A 16444-nucleotide genomic window follows, 5' to 3' on the forward strand; every position below is an offset into this window, starting at 1 on the left:
GTAGAGCTACAGCTCAAGGTTCCAAGTTCCAATGGCACTACCACAGATCAGGCATAAGTGATACATTAGAACATTTCAAGTGTAAGTGGAACTGAATTTTCAGTTCACAGTTTCTTTGTGCTTCTATAACTTTTTGATGCAGGCCAGCATTTCCCATGTCTCACAGTCAATACTAAAGTCCTTCAGAGATACCTTGAGAGTGTTCTTATACTACTGCTTCTGACCATCATGTGAGTACTTACTTTTTTATGAGTTCTTTATAAAATAGTCTTTTGGGTAAGTTTGTGTTTCACATTCAAACTAAGTGGCCAGCTCATTGGAATTCAGTTTTTTGCAACAGAATTTGAACATTTGGCAGTTGAACTTTAGAGAGGACTTCAGCATCTAGTACCTTATCTTACAGGTGATATTTAGGAACTTTCTGAAGTAATTCAAGTGGAAACAATTCTGTTTTCTCATATGGCACTGATAGACTGTCTAGGTTTCACGGCCGTACAACAGTATAGTCAACACCATGGCTCTACAGACCTACAGTTTGGTATTCAACCTCATACCTTTTCTCTCCCACATTTTATTTTGGAGTCTCCCAAATTCTGAGCTAGCTCTTGCAATATGTGCATCAGCTTCATTATCTATGTGGACAGCCCTAGAGAGAGTACTGCCACCACACTATCACTACAAGAAACCATTGGTCACAGTAAATGGAAAATTTTGAATACTGTGGATTTGCATGTAATAAGCTCTTAAAAAATGCTATATTCATTCATTCATTCATTCTGAAGAAAACAGAAGTTTCATCTAAGCCTAAAAACCAATTGTGAACAGAGTGGTGCCCCAAGGTCAGGAAGAACTTAAGGTACAAGGGAATTAGTCAATATGATCGCCAAATATTTATTAAGCACATATGTACCAGGCACAGTACTAGGTACTGGGGCTGCAAGAAACACAAGGACAAAGAACACAAGGACAACTCACCAAGAAATTATATTCTAATGGGAAAGACAACAAGGACATATGTAAATATATTCAGCAGAAAAATTTAGTGAATAACTACAAAAATATACAAAGTATTTAAATACAAGGCAGTTTGGGAGGGAGGATCCTAGCAATCCGGGAAATGTGGAAAGGATTCATGCACAAAATGGTAATTGAGTTGATTCTTAAGAGAAGACAGAGACTATGAAGCAGAGAGAAAAAAAAGTATTTGGTTAAGGGCCAAGTCAGGCAGAAAAATCTTGATAGTGAAATTTGTTTCAAGTATATCACCAGGGTAAAAGAACAGATCAAGAAAATGAAATAGCTTCCAGAAAATAGAGTCTTGAGAACTACAAAGAATGATGTGTTAGTACAAGGCTAAAATCCAAAAGGGAAAAGTAGCTTTGGGGTCTCGTTGGGGAAGAGAATGTAGATTGATAGAGACTTGAAAAGAGAATGAGATTCTCAGTTCATAACGAGTAGATCTGGTGAAGAATCCAAAAGATGGTTGAGCTGGCCAGCTACAGGAAGGAAGTTCCTACAGAAGCTTAAACCCCTCATTGAAATTTAGAGAAGAGACTCTGGAGAGTGGAAATGTGATATCCTGACCAGAAAAATCCATAGCAACAGGTAGGACAGAATTAAAAATCAAGGTCGAGTGAAATGGAAGTCAGGAGGAAGTTGTTCGACAGTAGTTTGAGTGCCCTATAGTTAATACTTGGGACTAGCATTCAAAGGCAAAAATCTTTTCAACTTACAAATTTCTTCCCCTTGTTTAGCCATTACTGGACCTGCCTCACATTATGCATTTTGTCTTGTAGGAAATCACTATTTAAAACACGAGATGCAGTGCTATAGACAGCATGGGAAAAGGAGAAAATCTCTAGCCTTTTTCCACAAGGAAGTCAGATAGGAAGCCCAGAAAGGTTGGGGTAATAGAAAAGTATAGCCCCAATAACCTGGGTATGATCATAGGATTTAGACCCTAAAGAAACTCTAGAACTTAACTAGTCTAACACACTCATTTTACTAGATTGCCAAACTAAAAGGATGAGAATTTAAGACTACCTCAAAGAACCAAGCTATACTAGCTGATACAATGCATTCTTTTAATAAGGCAAAGAAAACAGGATTAAAAAAATTATTTCAAAATAAAATTATAATTTTTAATGCATCAATTGAAATGTCTGGTCCTTGTATTGTTGGGCTCCTTGACAAAAGATGATGAAAATTACAACAGAAAAAAGATACATTTTTATATCACTTTAAAGTTTACAAAAATGTTTATCTCATTTGATCTTCACAACAGCTTCTGTGAAGTTGATGTTATCACTATCCCCATTTTACAGATGAGGACATTGAACCTGAGAGATGTGAGGTGGATTGGCCAGGGACACCAGAGCTAGTGTCAGAAACAGGTTTATAACTTGGGTCTTCCTGACTCTGAAACCAACTCTCTATGAACATAAGGCCATCGGATAGTACATGCTACAAAAATATTAGTTATCATAATGATTATTATAACTATCATAAACTGTACCTTATGCTATTATTATCTTCATTTTTCTAGATGAAGAAACTGAGGCCAAGAGGGTAACTGGACTTGCCTGTGTTATATTGCTAATAAGTGTCTGAGAGAGGATTTTGAACTCAGATCTTTCCGACTCCTGTCTCCTATAGGTTCCACTTCCTCTCAAAGACCCAACAAGAATAAATAGCAAATAACTGAGCTGACATTTGAACCTCTGCCTCCTCCGACTCCAAATCCAGTTTCTTTCCACCATACCATGCTAGGTGAATGGCTGCCAATATTTAAAGTGAAGTATTATCACCAGGAGATACATGATGAGAATTGTTGATGCATCCCTTACCCATAAGAACCATAAATCTAGAGACAAAAAGAACCTTAAAGATCCCTTTGTCCAAGTCTTCATTTTATAGTTGAGAACCACAGAGGTTAAATGACTTACTCATGGCTGCAACCAGACAGCTGGACTCATGCTATATAGTTTTAGAAGTGATTATTCAATTTCTTCTTAAAAATATCCAGGGACAAGAAACTCAGCATCTAGCAAAGCACTTTTTTTCTATTTTCTATTTTCTAATCAGTTCCAGCTGTTAGAAAGTACTTCATCTTAAAACAAAATCCACCATTGTGAAATTTCCACACATACACATTGGTCGTACTTCTTCCCTCTTTAGTTAAATCATTGTTACAGTTGTTACAGTTGACCCAATACATAAATCAACTTGAATTTTTCAGCGTTAAAAGATATATAGGTTTAGACCTATTCATACCACATTGGTACAGTGACCTGTGTGTCCTGGATTTTCTAAGAAAGTCTTGATTATAAGAAACAAAAGTATACTTTCAATTAGGCTTGCAAAAAGAAATCCTTTGTCAAACCATGCATTCCAATTTTTTGTAGTTTGAAAAAGACGAGAAATATGTGTCAACTCTAATTCACGTACTCCTCCTAGGACTTTAAGTCTTCCTTTACTGCCTTTCCTTACTCCTTCCATGCCATCTTCTACACCAAACAAGCTATGCTTTTCAGGAAGTCCTAGTACATTGCCTTATCTATTATCTCATTAGCAATTGTCTTAATTAAGACCTGGGTAATGTTTTGTTTTAAACTGGCTACAGCAGCTAAGAGCTGATGTACATAAGGCTCATCTGTTATTATTAGACCTAAAATATAAGACATAAGCAATTTGAGGGGAGGGATCACAACCATTAAAAGATCTCATATGCATATATACGTATGAAACATTTTAATTAAAGACTTAAAGTGATATATAATACACACATACCACCAACCTACACTTTCTCTAAAAATTATCATTTGGATCCTACTCATACAGACACAGCACAAGTGCAAAAAGGGCAGAAAATCCCAAATGATGAGGAATATGTAGAATGGCACTCTACTTCAATTGCCAAATTCAGTAAGAGGATTAACAAATTTTCTCTTTATCAAAAGCAAATCTGCTTACAGATTTCACTAGGAAACCAGAATGATGCTCACTTGGTCCAAAGAGTTAAAAGTAAGCAGCTCTTAGTACAAAAATACACACATCAGGGACAGCTCCTTCTCTCATCTCCAAAGAAATGCTTAAGTTCAAAAGATGCAAGATTTTCCACTTTTAATTAGTTGCCATTTTGATGTCAACCTCCAGACAGCATGAAGAGGATCAGCCTAGAGAAAAATAGATTTGATAAAATTCAGTGTATTGGAAAAAACAAAATGCCACCTCCTTTACTTCTGAAATCCCCAGTCCTCAGTGTTTCATTTAGAATAGTGGGCAAAGAGAGATGAAAGGAAATTATAAACATGCTCCCCATCCATCCTCAGTAAGGGCTTTCTCCATCTCTACAGCTCCTGTGAGTTGGTCACCAGGGATTTAACTTGGAGAATAAGACCCACCCTCCACACTTGGAAAGCCTTCTAAACTCCCAAAGGGGTACTTGGCAGGCTTGGAGATGGAATATGGTTCTAACAGTTGCCGATACTTATATTTGGAACATCAGTCATTTCACTTGGGATTGAGATAAGGTACCAAGGGCAAGGTGACACAGAGTAGGAGGAGGGCAAACCATGAGAACCAATAAGAAACATATAAAATCTATTTGTTTGGTAGAAGCATTTTGTTCCCAGGGTGAATTAAAGTTCTCTATGGTTTTTATAAACTTGGAAAACAAAAGAGAAGAAATGCATACATAAACATTTTGCCATCAGAATCTGCCACCAGAAGCAGCATATAGATCATTGTAAAATAACTGGCCTATGAACTACTCCTGAGAGGGGAAAAAGTATTTTAGTGGCCAGCTACTTAAGTTGAGGGATGAATGTCTCATTCAATTCAATAACATTTATTGGGTGCCTACTATATTCCAGGTACTGTACTAGACAGTGGGAAAATGAAGATTTAAAAAAAAAAAAAAGTCCTGCCCTCAAAGATCTTACAGTCTCTTAGAGGGCTACCATATGTATATAAAGGGAAACAAGAGAAAAAATATTACATAGTAATTTCAGAATAAAGAAAGTCCGAGAACTGAGGGGAATCAGGAGATACCCCTTAAACTGGGCTTTTACATAAAAAGATTTTCTGGGTTGTTCTGTGGGCATCAGAAATCACAGGCAATCCTGGCTAGGATTGTAAAGTAGATAAATTTGTCTTTAACTCTGACCTTGCCTTTAGACAATTATCTGTCTTCCTAAAGGCCTTCCCAATCAGAGTCCAAAGTTCAAGTGCTGCAACCCTCTCCCACCCCCAACTCAGGGCTACAGCTACATTATCTTTGCCTCATCTTTCCTTTCTGCTCTGAGATCCAGGCTCTAACAGGGTTGGGGAGCCTACAGCTTGGAGGCCACATGTGGTTTTCTAGGTTCTTGGGTGTGGCTTTTTGACTGTGTCCAACTTTTACAGAACAAATCCATTTATTAGGGTATTTATTCTGTGAAGTTTGGATTCAATCAAAGAGCCTCATGTGAGGACTAGAGGGCCACATGTGGTGTCCGGGCCACATGTGGTCTCCAGGCCACAAGTTCCCCACCCCTCTGTCTATACCTTTCTCACTCTTTCCTCTTCATAAAAATATATTTAATCTAGTCTGCCCCTTCTTCAGATCAGAGTTACGAAAAACTAGTTAAGAAGATTCATTAATTTGTGCTAAAGTGTACACAGGTACTTATAACACGCATGGTCAAATGGAGAAAAGGTGTTAGTGGAAAGGAAATAATCAAACAAGAGAATTGAAAAAAATAGAAAATGGGAGATGAAAAGATTGGAGTACATGTCCTCTTGGATCTCTTTTAGCTCTAAACCTATGATTTTATGAAATTATAACTCCAATCAAATTACAAGACTTATACCAGTTTCTGTTTTATCAAAAAATGTACTAATTCATGCAGGCCTGAAGTAGAAGAGCTCTAGGGTTAAATTCTGAAATGGCTGACACCTGTAGGCATGGAATCTTTGACTTTCCATCAGCAAAGGTCATTGTATGATCATCTGAACTGTTGGAGATCATAGAGGGATTCAACAGAACTGGAGATTGGTGGTGAGCTTTGATGATTTGTTGAACATTCAAAATATGTTTATTATTTAAAATTTGTTCCAAAACATGTCAGTGTGGTAGAACGAAAAGGATACTGATGTCTGGGTTCTAGGACTAACTCTGCCACAACTAGCTATCCAACTTGAACATCTCCTAATCAACATCTCTGACTTCAGTTCCTCATTTGTGAAATGAAAATTGGTTTAGATTTTCTCTAAGGCTCTTCCCAACTGTAAAATTCTGGGATTCTAGGAAAATTAATTGTATTATTGTTCAGTCACGCCTGACTTATTTGTAACCCCATTTGGGGTTTTCTTGGCAAAGATACTGGAATGGTTTATCATTTTCTTCTCCAGTTCATTTTACAGATAAGGAAACTGAGGCCAATAGTTAAGTGATTTGCGCACTGTCACATAGTTAATAAGTGTCTGAGACTGGATTTGAACTTAGGTCTTCCTCACTCCAGGCCTGGTGCTGTATCCACTGCACCATCTGGCTGCCCCTGTATCATATTAATTGATCTTATAAACATATTATTCAGTAACAAGTCATTTACAAAGTGGCAAAAGAGAATAAGGATCCCATATTAAGTTAATTTTCCACATAACTTGTTTTCCCCTGTAAGTATCACATTTTAAAGCATTTTAGCCAAAACCTTACTAAAATCAAATATATGCTTTCCAGCCCCATCAAACAGAGGACACTTGTATATTTTATCTTTTTCTCTATTACTTAGGGTAATTATTACGAACATGAATTTTATATTATGGTATAATGCAATGATGCCCTGAGAGGCCATTGAAGTCTACAAAGATATTTGCTGCAGGCTGCTGTGCTTTTTTAATTCTTCTGTCTATTTTTTATATTCTGCCTCATTCCTATCATTCATCGCACATGATTCTGTTCCTATCTCAAGCTGTCCCTTCTCCCATCCTGCATATATCTCCCTACAACTTTATTACTTCTGATCTTCTAAGGATAGAGAAACCAAATCACCAAACCTATTAAAATTGTAAATAAAGGGTCCTCCTAAATGTAAAATTTTGTGACATATATATGTACATACACATGTGCATATGTATATACATATACATACATGTATATATATGCACATATACATACGTATGGATGTGAATGTATTCATCGACTCTTTCTTGGTTCTTCTAGCTGTCCAACTATTCTTTCTCATTTTTATTTTCTGGACAGAAAAATATTCATAGAAACTCTTTTTGTGGCATCAAGGAACTGGAAAATAAGGGGGTGCTTATCAATTAGAGTATGGCTGAACATGCCTTAGTAATATGGTATGTGATGGAGGGTCCAAACAATTTTTGCCAGACTGTTTTCAATTTTTTCCAGCACTTTCTGTTTAATCTGAGCCCTTCCCCCAATGTTGTTTTTTGAATTTTTGAATTTAAGAAGCAATATGATATTGTATTTGCTTCCTCATGTTGTCAGACAGTCTACTAGTGTTTAAGTGCCTACCATATTCCAGGCATTGTGCTAAGCAATGAGGACACAAAGAAAGGCAAAAAAACAGCTACTTTCAAGGAGCTCACAGTCTACTAAGGGAGAAAACATGGAACAACTATATGCATACAAGTTACATATAGAATAAATTGGAAAATCATCAACAAAGGGAAGGCACTCATGTTAAAGAACAAGAAAAGTCTCTCCTAAGCTGCTCAATGGCCATTTTCTTTGACTCTTTGCTCTCAGATGTATTCTATGTGGCTGAGATTTCCAGGAATCTAACCTTCTAATAAGTTGGGTACTCCTCCCAGATGGCTACATATAGCATTTATCATTACAAATGCAATTTATATTACAAGACTTTTTATTGGGTGATAGAACAACCTGAAGAAGAGAAGCCATCATAGAAACCAAGCTCAATTTCCAGCAAAAATGTTCTCTCTCAAAGCAGGAGGAATATTGGTCTGAAATTCTGATGAGACTAACCTTCCCTATTTTTCATCATCAGGTGATCCCAAAAGTCACAGAATGGTTTGGTTTTGTTTTTAATAGTAATCTATCCAATGATTCATTGAAACTCACCAGGGAAATTACATCCAAACATCATTCAATTCATCCTTCTTCTGTCAGTAAACAATTACTATCTGGTAATATGTATTCTCTGTTTTGCAGCCTCATTTAAAAAACCCTCAAGTAATAACCATTTTTGTTTCCATATTGCATTGGAAACTCACATCTAATTTACTTTCCACTATCATCTCCATTCCCCTTTTCCAAGTTTTTCCTATCCATTGATTCATTCTTTATAGGTTCCCCTTACATTTTTCCCCTCGGATGGATGAGGTTTCAATTTTCTAAACTACATCTCATTTTATGACTTTGTGCTGATACTTCTGTAACTCAAAGTCCCTTTGTGGTATTTATCATTTCTCAGAGGCATCAGAAAAATCTGCCAGTAGAATCTTACCTCAGGGAAGCAGGTCATTAATAAAAATGTTCAGTAAGATCATACCCAAAACCCAAACCTACCACACCCCATTAAATGCTTTCTCACAACTAATGCCTTACCATTCATCACTATTCTACCTTTGGTTCATAGCCTTTTAGCCAGCATTCAATGCAGTTGATGATCTCCAAGCCAGCCTAATTTGAACTCCATTTTCAAGGATGTTCTTATACAAAACCTCTGGGTTATCTTAGTGATCTTTTTTAATGGCCATCAATTTTTTGTGTTTTCTGAAATATACAATGGAACCTTAATAACTGAGAATTAGGAGAGGGACAGTCATGTCTAAATCAGTGAAATCCATAAGTTATAAGAAGGACTGGGAGATGTGGAAAGGGGAAAGTGCAGAAAAAGATACAGAGAGAAACCAAGACAGAAAGACTGACGCAGACAGAGAATCTATACATCGACAATGCTTGAATGTTATAAAACTGAGTTGTTGTTGTTTTTTACCAGATATTACAATTTGGTCTTTTTCACCAACTTCAGATGTCCCTGACCTTCATTCCCAGTTAATAAGGTTTATTTTCAAATTGCCAAAAACATAAAATGGATTTTTTAAGTAGCACATAAGGTAATTTTTTTAGCTTGAGAATTTCTTTCTCCTTCCATAAAAATCATGTACTATTAATATTTCCTAATTGAATGAAGTATTGAATGAAAAAATATATGAAATGCTGTTATTAATATCATTTAAAATCAATTTGTATCTTATTTTAATTACAACACAATCTACATCTATTTAAAATACTCACATATGCATGGTGGGGAGAGGGAGCGAATTATTTCTTTAAAGTACATGACATACTAAGTGCTCTCCCCTTAATTCAATCCCAGTCATCCCTCCTAGATCTATCCCGATGGTGCAGAAGGAGCAGGCCCTTCCTAAGCCTTTTCCCCAAACCTCCCTAGCCATATTCCCTTTATCCCTGCTATCTAAAGGACAACCTTGTTTTTTATCCTTACTTCAGGAGAGAATCAGAGTCCCTGTTCCACTCCAGCTATTAGGTCCTCACTCCTCCTTCTCAACAACAGTCATTTCTCCAGCTCCTCTGCCCACCCCACCTTGACGAATGGATCTAATCCTACCACTTGGGTAAGCAGGGAGCTACCAATTACTATTCTAGTGAAATTGGGACCCACAAGAGATCGTAGCTTATGTCCTGCCATTATTTTCTCTAGAATCATGAGTGAATTCTAAGGATACCCAGATGTTTCTATCTGTTCTATTAACTGCATCCTTAAATCAATCCTTCCCATCTGCTACACTGTACCCGAACCCCAACCAAAATAGATGCAATCCCCCCCACCTTTAGAATGTGAACTCCTTCAGGGCAGGGATTATCTCCTGTTCTACTTATATCCCCAGTCCTTAGCGCAGCATTTGGTACACACTTAGGACTTAATAAATGCTCATTCATTTACTTATTCACTCATTTTTTTTAATGCAATAACCATACAGTAGCCTCCATAATACTAGAATTTTATAGCCTAAATAGAGGGAAGTACTGTACTAGTCTATAGGCTTCTTGAGGACAAGAAGTGAATTTTATTCTTTATTCTCTGCAGATGCTTTGCTAATATAAGGTACTTTACTGTTGGATGAATAAATGTGCATATTTAAGTCAAAATTAAATTAATGCACATATTGATGAAATGAATAAAACAGCAGAATTTGCAATGAGTCTGTTAGAAAATAGCTTTTGATAAACACAAAATTGCTGTTAAGTCACCTTTTTAATTTCTTAATCTATAATATTCATACACATTGCCTGAATTATCATAAATTCCTACTTTACAGAATAAAAAATAATAATTTTTGAAAATGTAGAATAAAACTGTCATCATCATCATTGCTCTTCATTGGCTTGGCCCACCTAACACTGTTAGATGGTTTCAAATATTCCGTTATTAGGGCCAATAACATTATTGAGTGTAGTCCCATTGGAAGAGTTAGAATGCAATCAATGTAAAACTATTACACTGGGGTTTCATGTCTTTAATGAAAGGGATAAATTACATTGCATTAACACTTTTCAAAATGATACTTAGGGATCCGTGGTCCAGTCAGCAGGCAGTTTTCAGAAGGCATATGAACTTGGATGCAAATAATATTACATCTATATTTTCACTCATCTGAAATTTATCATTTCATCCCATAATGAATATAGGCCACAAACTACCATATTTTAGTAGTACCTATGACTTTGCTATGAAGCAAAATCATAGATATTTTCATATGAAGTATTATTTCCATTTAACAACTTTGAAATTACTGGAGTTATTAGACATGTAGCTAGATAAATTTTTATATCACATTTTGAAAAATATTTTGCCAAATCTAAAGGTCTTTTCTCAATTTTCATCCTTCTCAACAACAATTTGACCCTCTTTTCTCAGTTTTTATAACAGGGCTCTTTCTTGGTTCTCCTAGCTGTTCAACTGTTTTCTTCTCATTCTTATTTTCTGGACAGAAAAATATTCATAGAAACTCTTTTTGTGGCATCAAGGAACTGGAAAATAAGGGAGTGCTTATCAATTACAGTATGGCTGAACATGCTTTAGTAATATGCATGCAACAGAATACTATTATCCAGTAAGAAGTGATGAAAGGGACACTTGCAGAGAAACTTAGCACCCAGGAAAACAATTTATATTATATCAACAACATTGTGAAGACAACTTTGAACATCTTAAGAACTCTAATTAATACAATCACCAACCACAGTTCCAGAAGACCAATGATTTTAATCTACCACCCAACAGAGAAGTGAAGAACTCAAGGTAAAGATAAGGCCAATGTGGGGATTTGTCTTCCATGAGTGTGCATATTTGTTATAAAGGTTTTGATTTTTTTTTCTTTCTATGAGGAAGAAAAACAAATACTTATAAATTTAGAAAATAAAATTTAAAGAAAATAATGTATTTGCCTAGAGACTAGATGAAGTACTTAGTTACTGATAAGTTACTGAGATGTCTACATCAGTGAAAGGGCTTTCACATCTAGAACTACCTATATTGATGAAATCACAGGTCTGATTTTGCATAAAACTAATACTAATGAAACACTCCCTCTGGGTTTCTAATTTACACTTATGAGTTCAGTCCCTAAGAAGTTGGCTGCTCTATGATGCTAGGGATGACCAGACCTCTTTGAGAGACAGGATTATCTTTTGACTTTCTTTGTATCTCCAGTTTTGCATCTCCAGCACAGTGCTTAGAATATAGTAGGTCCTTAATAAATGTTTATCAACTATCTCATGAGCCTCTGGTGTGCTTCCCTTTAATAATCAGCTAGTAAATTTAATTAACTTTTAGAAAAGTCATTTACTACCATGATGTGGTAAGAATAGTCTTATCCAAACCCGGAGCACACTCTTCTACAATTATACTCAGTACTTGGGGGAGAATAGGTTCAAACTTATAGTATAATAGGAATGCTACACATATGTCTAAGGGCAACTTGGTACTGTGGGGCCTGGGAGTCCTTTTTCTCTAGAGAGCAACTTTGTCTAATGAGTTTCTCAGGTAGGCATGAGATGCAAGGAACATTATCAGATGGTCAGATGGTTAAGCCATCTTCCCTCCAAAGAGAAGCTGATAATAAAGGCTGGAGATTAGGTGGGAAATGGTGCAGCAGAAGATGGAAGTTGAATCTGCATAGCATGAGAAGGAAGTCCCACTCCCCATCTACTTTCCTCTTTCCTCAAGGGTCATATGCAGCAGGGGATGGAAGGTCTAAGGTCAAAGGGAAGATATGTTCCTTTCTTGAAACCAAAGGTGATATTCCCCACCACTACAAAGAGTCATGTTCCATGAAGCTGCCACCTCCAAATGGCCTTCTCTGAATTAGTGTCTGTACTCAGTGTGTGTTGCAATGACAAACAAGAGAAAATCCCCTTCCCTACCGGTTGCCCTCTGGTTCAGGAACTGGCCTATCTCCTTTCATAACTGCCTCCATCTCTTGAACTGGCATTACCAAAGTACATCCAACTCTTTGAGGTCCCTAGAAGACTTTTTTTCTCAGTTCATGATTATTCCCTTCTCAACCCAAAGAAGTTCATACATTATAAAGGAAACATAGGACATAAATTAATGCTGTTTACATATTAAAGCCTTTTATGACTTCATCAAATGTGATCACATCAGCTGAACTGACTACATAGGAAAATCGTATCTCCCTCCTCCAGTCAGTCAACAAAGCAAATATTTATTAAGCATTTATTATGTGTCAGGCCCTGTGCTAAGTGTGGAAAATATAAATACAAATAGAAAGAAAGTCAAGCCCTTTCCTCAAAGAGTTTATATTCTAATAGGGAAAGGTAACACATGAAAGGAAGCTTGTGGGAAGGGATGGAGAGGAGGAACTATCTTGGTGCATAGTAGAGGAAGTCTAGAGAACAGCCTGAAAATGAATGAGACAAGAGTGGCCTGGGCACTCTCTTAAATGGAAATTCTCAGGGGAGATAGAAGGAGGAGGTGTCCCATCAGAGGGAGAGTCTATAGAAGTGGAGAGTATTTCCAATGTAACAACGTTAAGTCTTTCTTTTCAACAGCCTCTTTCTTTCATGACATTGCATTCAGGTTTTTGTAGTACTCACAATAGAAGACTGAGAGGGTGTCAGCCTGCTATAAGGGGGCCATCTTTTATGGACTGCCTAGTGGAGAAAAACATTTGGTGGTATTGTGTAGTACAAGGAATATAGACATTCTAATCTTGGCTCCATTATATAGTATGCAATCTTAAATAATTCACTTAGACTCTCTAGTTTTCAGTTTCACGATCGGTAAAATAGAGAACACCACCTGGCCCACCTCCTTCACAAAATTTCCATCCTGTGAGTGGAAATAGACTTTAGAGTTAATGTAGGTCAATCCCTACCCTAAGCATGACTCCCCTTTTATGCAGTGAATCAAATAAGGTAAGGTGCATTAAAAGAGCTTTGATGATTATAAAATGTAGTTCAGTGCCAACCTGAAGGAGTATTCGACTAGTAACAAAGCAATCCTTACTATCCAAAGCATGAAACATAAAATGCAAAAATCACAGAGGAACAATGATGAGGTCTCTTTCCTATGCCAGTCAAACTATTTCAGGGATCCTATTCAGAGGTGAAAGATAGCTATCACAACTCTCACTTCTCATGAAGTGCCCAATCACAATGGAATCCAAAGCAAAAGGTAGTGTCCATTCCAACCACATGGAGCTGTACAATGGATAGAATGCTAGACTTGGAGTCAGAAAAATCTACATTTAACTCCTTCTTCTGATATTTAACCAGCTTCAACCACGGGCAAGGAAATTAACCTCTCTGAGCCATGGTTTACTCACCTACAGAAAGAGAATAATATCTATGAGATAATCTATGCAAAACATATTGTAAACTTTAAAATAAATATGACTTGTTGCTCACTTGCCTTTTTTTTCCTATACAGACCTTAGATAAGGTGCCTTAGACTATTTCATGCCTTAGCTGAAAGCATATGGGACACTTGGGTGGGGCAGGATTGCCTTGGGGAAAAAGTTCCATTTTTTCCTTCTATTACCTCATTATTATTGTCCAGACTACCTATGTCTGGGGCTTCTACAGCCTCTCAACCCCAGGTACTTAGTTTTATATCCAATTTTTTCTTCCCTGGTTTTGACCCCAGACTCACAACCTAGATGTCATCCTGAAATCTTCACTATTTCTCACCCCCATTCCAACCTTTTGCCAAGGCCTATTGATTTTAACCTTTGTAACACTTCTCACATACCACCATGCCTCCTCTGACACTGCCACCACTCTGGGGCAGGGCCTTAATGTCTAAACTATTGCAATAACTGCTGGTCAGTCGGGTCTGCTTGCTTCAAGTCCCCTGCCATTCTAATCTATCCCCCATTTAGTGGCTAAAATCATTTTTTGGGAGGAGGCAAGGCAATCAGGGTTAAGTGACTTGACCAGGATACACAGATAGTAAGCATAAAGCGTTTCAGATCCTCCTGACTCCAGGGTCAGTGCTCTATCTTCTGCACCACCTAGTTGCCCCTTAAAATCAGTTTCCTAAAGTGCAAGTCCAACTCTGTGACCTCTCTTCTCAATAAATTCCAGTGGCTCCCTATCACTCCAAAATCTTTGGTTAAATATTCAAAGCCCCTCATAACCAAGCTGCCACCCCCCAACCATACACCTTTCCACCTGAATTCTTAACACTTGCATATCTATGCATACTCTTTGTTCCAGTGACACCAGCCTCTAGCTGTTCCACAAACAAAAGCTCCTGGCATTTTCTCTGGCTATCCCCCTTCCTGGAAGGCTCTAACCCTCCCTATCTCTGCCTCCTAGCTTCCCTGGCTTCCTCCAAGTTTCAGCTAAAATCCTGACTTCTAAAGGAAGCCTTTTCTAAAACCATTTCAATTCTTGTGCCTTTCCTCTGCAAATTGTTCCCTATTTATCCTGTATATGGTTTATTTGTACGTATTTGTTTGCTTGTTGCCTCCTCCAACAGGAGCTCCTTGAGGGCAGGAATTGTCTTTTGACTTTTTTTTTTTGTATCCCCAGCATTTAGCACAGTGCCTCACCTTTGACCAACTTCTTTGCCTTGTCCTAAAATATCTCTGACTTTTTGATCATTCCTCATTCCAATTCACTGTTTTTCCTCTTTACTCGTACACATAATACTGTTTGCCTGATTCTAGACTCATATACCAACATGGTATCTAGTAGTTTCCAGCTACTACCTAGTCTTGATTTATTCTCTTGCCTGAGTGTTGCATTGTTCTTCCTGCCTTGACTCAGTTCACCTAGGTTCATCCACTTACCCTGTCATCACAACCTACTGCCACCCCCCAACCCTATAATGGCATATTGACTTAATTGCATCCCATCAAACCACTGTTGTGCTAACAATTTCTTTCCATTTTGATATGTCTTTCCTGGAGCCCCAACTGCCACTGAAAAAGAAAGTAGACAATTCAGCTACAGAGAGACACATCTTTGCCAAATCCTTCTATGTATCTTAACCACCAATCACATCCTGCCCCATATCTTCATCACTTTTTCTTTTCCTCTTTTACTCTTAATAATGACTAGCACAATTAATCTGGATACCTCCTTGCCCAAAGTCAGAGTAGAAGCAGGGGAATAGGGGCAGATCCAGTCAGGAAGCGATGTCCAGAGAACCCAGCCATACAGAAAATAGACAGGGAAATACTTGTATCAGGAAAATACTTGTCTCTCTTATTTTGTATTTACAGTCTTTAGAGTATCAACATCTTTAGTAAAATTTGCTGAAAACCTACTACGTCTAAGGCATTGTGCCACATAAAAATGATCAGATTGCAAATTTCTTACTTTTATCATCGTAACTTTATAGATTTAGAACTAGTAGGGAGATAAGAGATCATCTAAGTAATATACTTTGAGAAACTGAGTCCTAGCTAAAGAGGTGAAGTAACTTGTCAAACAGGTAGAAAAGTGGCAGGTGCAGAATTCTAACTCAGGTCCTCTGCCTTCAAAATTATCACATTTGGTGGGGGGGTGCCTCTGCAGGGTATTTTCCTCCATCCTCTTAAGATGTTTTTAATTCAGACTTAGGGTTCCTGGTATGGAAACATTGTCCCCAAATGCACATTTAAAACTCATCATCGGTTCCCAAATCAAAGGTTTGTCCTCTGTCCTTCATACCATGCTGCCTCTCATTCAGGGTGCTTATTATTTTTTTCTCATTTAAAAAAATGTAACTTAGTGGGTGGGAGGGACTCAGTGGGGGAGGGGAGGTAGAAGTGAAGAGGAGAGAATTGGGAACTCAAAAATTAAAAGTGTTAAAAATATTTTTTTAAAAAAGAAAATAATTAAGTATATAGGTGTGTGTGTATATATATACACATATATATGTATGTGTGTGTGTGTCTGTGTGTCTGTGTCTGTGTGTGTGTGTGTGTGTGT

General features: G+C 37.3%; 1 long non-coding RNA gene across 1 annotated transcript in view; it reads left to right on the plus strand.

Annotated features, from left to right (window-relative positions):
- The first annotated feature begins 18 nt into the window (after positions 1-18).
- The window catches only part of LOC140529569 (uncharacterized), a 41303-nt gene continuing 24877 nt past the window's right edge, over positions 19-16444 (plus strand). The window contains exons 1-3 of the long non-coding RNA XR_011975595.1: positions 19-230; positions 9488-9612; positions 10991-11300. This is a non-coding gene — a long non-coding RNA (uncharacterized lncRNA). The remainder of the gene's footprint in view (positions 231-9487; positions 9613-10990; positions 11301-16444) is intronic.

This window comes from Notamacropus eugenii, chromosome 2, assembly GCF_028372415.1.
Source record: "Notamacropus eugenii isolate mMacEug1 chromosome 2, mMacEug1.pri_v2, whole genome shotgun sequence".
Lineage (NCBI taxonomy): Eukaryota > Metazoa > Chordata > Mammalia > Diprotodontia > Macropodidae > Notamacropus > Notamacropus eugenii.